Here is a 5431-nt window from a genome sequence, read left to right as displayed (position 1 = left end):
AGTATACTTTAATTTCACTTCATTAGAAGTTTATTTAAGTATATTCATACATCATCACAACCAAAGTGTTGAATTAATCAAAAAAATACAGATAAATAATACTGAAATGGCTACTTTTACTAGCTCCAACGACTAACTATTAAAGAAAATCCAAGGCTATAACCAAAATTTGAAAATAGCAAGTTTATAACGGCCATCCAATCAGTGTGCGGCTGCAAATCGACGTCCAATGAGAATGTAGTATTTAGGTCGCCAATTGGTGGTTTACTCAAATACACTTGGCGCGGACGGTTAGTGTTCCATTTGAAATTGAGCAGTGAGCACCTAATATCTCCGGGTCAAACAATGACAGTGTTTGGTTTGTTTTATTTCCAAGACGGCTCCGTTAGAGCAGATAATACATCCGTCATACGTGATGCATACAGAAATAAAAAAATAACGATAGAGGTAATTTGGCCTACACAACGGCGACAACAAGAGGCGAAGCCTATTGCAGCCAAATTGCTTTTCTTTGGAGGTAAGTCAGTTCCAAAACGGTAGTGAAATGATTCCGAAATACTCTGTAACGTCAGCTAACTTTGGCTATAGTCTGTTGGAATGTTACGGTAATGATGATAGCCTAATAGAAAGAGTTGCTTTTATCGAAGTATAATGCTTGAATTTAGTAATCGAAGTAAAGTTACTGGATCAACTGGCGTAGTGGGGGCCTGTGGCGTAGCGGGGGCTACGTTTGCGCCTGAGAGCGTCTTTGCGTCGTATTTGTATTGTAAAATGTAGGAATGTTACGGTAATGATGATAGCCTAATAGAAAGAGTTGTTTTATAGCGGGGGCCTGTGGCGTAGCTGGACCACGTTGCGTAGCGGGGGCACGTGGCGTACCGGGGGCTGCGTTTTTTTTACGTTTGGCACGCTCCGATTGGGCACGCGCTCCGAACGGGGACGCTCCCAATGGGCACAAGCACTAGTCTGTGTCAATGTAATTTATTGTTTATCTTAAGTCTTAAATCACATGCGTCCTTCCTGTTTTCACAGACACGGTGAGGGAGAAATTCCCCAACACCATGGTTAGTGAGATCCGGGCCCTGCTGCGGAGGAAATGCAATAATGAGGGCTACACCAAGGTTGCTCCTCAGTAGCTTTATTATATATGTTATATATGTCAGATGTTTTAAAGTTAGGTGTTATTGAATGTATGTTTGTATTAATATTTAAATTAAAGTTTTGGTTTGTACAATTTAAGTGTTTTTTGTCATGGAACAAAATAGCACCCATGGAGTGTACTAAAATGGTACCAGAAAGAAGTGCATGTGAAGTATAATATGTATTGTAAGTATATTTCTGTAGTATTTATAAAGTACTTAGTAGTATAACAGTATTGTACTTAAAATACCCTTAATATACGCTTCCACTTTACATTATAGTATAATAACTATACTTTAAGTACATGCCTTTGATGCTTAAATTGTGACACAAATTGACTATAAATACATAATAAATGCATTTTTAGTTACATAATTGCACACTTTAAAAGTACTAAATATAGTCAGAAAGTGTACTTGAATTTAATTAGAAATATGACAGAGGAATGATAATAGTGTGTTAAAAATACACTTCTATTATGTAGTATAAGCAGTGATAAAATACACTCAATATACACTTCTGCTCCTCTTTAGAGTATAATAACATTGTACTTAAAGTGCATGCCTTTGATGCTGCAATTGTGATAGAAATGTACTATAAATACATTTTAATTAACATAATGGCAGACTTAAAAAGTACTAAATATAGTCAGAAAGTGTATTTGAATTTAATTTGAAATATGACAGAAGTATGATAATAGTGTGTTCAAAATATACTTATATACTACTATCAATTGAACCATACTGCCTTTTTAAGTATATTTCAAACACACTGGTAATATAATGCTATTGTACTGCAAGAGTGTTTCAAATGCTAGAAATCATACTTTTCACTAGTGTACTTCAGTACACTTAAAGGTTGTCAAAAGTTGTGCAATTTTAGCATACTATTTACACTTGGAGTATACTGGAGTATATCTATAGTAGTACTTAAGGTATACCTTAGTACACTTTGGTATACTTGAATGCGACGAAATTAGTACAGAATACAGTTACATACTAAAAGTGGACTTAGTACATCCTTTCAAAAGTGTCGTTGAAGTATAATATTTTTTCACCTGGGTTACTCCGGGTAGGAAATGAGTCCTTAGCCCAAGTGAAGGAGTTCAAGAACCTCGGGGTCTTGTTCGCGAGTATGGGTACTATGGAGCGTGAGATTGGCCGGAGAATCGGAGCAGCGGGGGCGGTATTGCGTTCGCTTTACCGCACCGTTGAAACGAAAAGAGAGCTGAGCCGCAAGGCAAAGCTCTCGATCTACCGGTCGATCATCGTTCCTATCCTCACCTATGGTCATGAGGGCTGGGTGATGACCGAAAGGACGAGATCGCGGGTACAAGCGGCCGAGATGAGTTTTCTCAGAAGGGTGGCTGGCGTCTCCCTTAGGGATAGGGTGAGAAGCTCAGCCATCCGTGAGGAACTCGGATTAGAGCCGCTGCTCCTTTACTTGGAAAGGAGTCAGCTGAGGTGGTTCGGGCATCTGGTAAGGATGCCCACTGGGCGCCTTCCTTGGTGGTGTTTCAGGCACGTCCAGTGGGGAGGAGACCTCGGGGAAGACCCAGGACTAGGTGGAGAGATTATATCTAAACACTGGCCTGGGCACGCCTCGGGATCCCCCCGTCAGAGTTGGTCAATGTGGCCCGGGAAAGGGAAGTCTGGGGCCCCCTGCTTGAGCTGCTCCCCCCGCGACCCGACCCCGGATAAGCGGACGAAAATGAAAAAAATATATATATAATTATGTTTTTGCACGTTTGCAACGTTTAAAAGTTCAGGGTATAAAGTTCAAGTATATGCCTCTACTTGTATTGCTTAAGCCAATAGCCTTTTGAGGCAGTGTTTTTTCTGAATATTAGTGTTAAGGGCCAATAATGCCTACTATCATACGTTAGTTACCATGTCTGTGGACACATTTGTATTCAGGCACTAATTAGATTGACTTATGATGGTGTAGCCATGCATTTTGTTTTATTGTTAATATGTCAATTCGTTTTTTATTGAAAATACTTTGTATAGATGCATTATCCCCAAACTTCTCATCGTAACACCATTGACATTAACATGGCAGATACCTGTGTATTGTTTATCATATGCTGTAAGAGTGTAACATTTTCAACTCGGTTCCTTGGTAGCACCTACTTACAGTAAGAATCACTTCTGATGGAAAAAATGATGTGTATGAAAAACACTTTTCTTATCTATTGTTACTATTATATTGTTTAAAATGTACGCATACATTAAAAAAATATAGAGCGCATAAAAAGTGGCTGGTAAAAAAGATGAGTGGCTGGTAGATTTTTAAATCTACCTGCCACAGTGGCTGGTTGGCAAAAAAGTTAATTTCCATCTCTGGTGTGTATGCATGCATGTGTGTGTGTGTGTGTGTGTGTGTGTGTGTGTGTGTGTGTGTGTGTGTGTGTGTGTGTGTGTGTGTGTGTGTGTGTGTGTGTGTGTGTGTGTGTTTGTGTGTGAGTGTGTGTGTGTGTTTGTTTGTGCTTCTGTTTGTGGCACTTCTTTTGCAAACTCTTTTTTTTCCTTTATTAATGCTCTTGTGGTTTCCTGTACTGCTGTGGAATATTAATAACCATCATCATAATAAATCACAACACGGTACACAACTACCCGGAGCGAGACGCACACTGAGACACACACAGCAGGGGTCAGAGCACGGCGACAACACTTCACTCGGAGCCGAACGCACAAACACACAATCCTACTCACACACACTCCTCCACACATCCCTCTGCTCCTTGACAGTCCCAAAGTGACCCAAAAATTAGAACGCACACACACAGGCCAGCACTCACACGCATACACATAAAAGCACAGTAACACACACACAGGCACCACCACAACAAACAAACACATAGAAAAACAGGCAACCCCCCCCCCACACACACACACACACACACACTCCTCTGCTCTTCAACACTCAAGAGGCAACAAGTTTGTGTGTCCCAAAGCGACACACAAACTTGGTATGCACCAAGCATACACACACATAAAGAAACTCATAATCACACACACAGCCCCCCTACCACAAACACACACACACACACACACACACACACACACACACATAGGTCACACCACTGCCACAAACACACACAGGCCCCACCCACTACCACAAACACACACATAGAAACACAGACACACACAAACACACAGGCCCCAATACGCAAAAACACACACACACAGAAACACAGTCTCCACCACTACAGACAAACAAACAGAGACAGAAAAACACACACATAACATGAACACACACATAAAAACACACGCACACACACACAGACGTAAAACAAATCTTGTACAAAAAAGAACACACACACAAACCCGTACGCATTAATTAACCGACCGCAAACACAAACTTCGCAGTGTGTGTGAGTTGTGTTTTTACGCCGTTAAATTCACTCCAATCCCACCACACACACACACGCACACACAAAAACACCCACACACATACACCAACACACACACACACACCAACACACACACACACACACACACACACATAAAAACACACAAGCACACCCACACCCACACACACACACACACACACACACACACACCCTCCCCACTCCAGAACATTATATCACTGCTCCTGAGCGAGGAGAGAAGTTTTAATGCAGCTTGAAGGTCGCCCTCTGACCGTGTATAGACTTCTATTGATCCACAATGTTTTTGCTCAGCCCTTGTTCTGTGTCCTGTGTGTTCAGAATTAACCTGGAAGCCGCTTGGAAGAGACTAGTTCAGAGTTTCATCCAGATCACTAGCTACGTCAAAAAATTCAATTCACGCAAGTGTCAGTGTTATTCGCTTCCGCAATGCTTGAGTTTGTACGATGTGATGAAATTACTGTAAGCCTTGATGTAAAACATATTAGTGGTACTGTTTTGCGGTGTACACTCAATTATAGTTGATTAGCGTCCACTGTGCCTGTTCTGTTCAGGTTTTGCTCGGACACCTTCCGAAAAAAATAATGGTGGACGAGATACAAGCTGTAGAATCTCCACAAAATATTAATCGCAAGAATTGTATCTCGATTTTTACTGAATCTTTACAGAATTGCAATATCTACAGACTCTCGATATCAACAGAATCACGATATTTATAGAATCGTGAGACATATTGCCACAGCATTCAGCATTCTGCATTGTTGTCATATCGTGACAGTAGCCCAGGAGGTAGAGCGGGTTGACTGGTAACCTGAAGGTTGCTTGTTGAAGCCTCGGCTCCTTCTAGCGAGTGTAGAGGTGTCCCTGAGATGCCTCACCCTGACTGCTCCTGATGAGCCC

The 5431-nt window shown here is 41.3% G+C and overlaps 1 long non-coding RNA gene across 1 annotated transcript; it reads left to right on the top strand.

Moving 5' to 3' along the window:
• Positions 1 to 440: 440 nt before the first annotated feature.
• LOC115547941 (uncharacterized) lies at positions 441 to 2203 on the top strand. The gene is made up of 2 exons (XR_003977452.1): positions 441 to 517; positions 1033 to 2203. It is a non-coding gene; the product is annotated as an uncharacterized LOC115547941 (long non-coding RNA).
• Positions 2204 to 5431: the final 3228 nt, after the last annotated feature.

Source organism: Gadus morhua, chromosome 7 (assembly GCF_902167405.1).
Source record: "Gadus morhua chromosome 7, gadMor3.0, whole genome shotgun sequence".
NCBI classification, from domain to species: Eukaryota; Metazoa; Chordata; class Actinopteri; order Gadiformes; family Gadidae; genus Gadus; species Gadus morhua.
The sequence above is the reverse complement of the archived record's forward strand: the minus strand, read 5'-3'. Positions and strand labels throughout refer to the sequence as shown.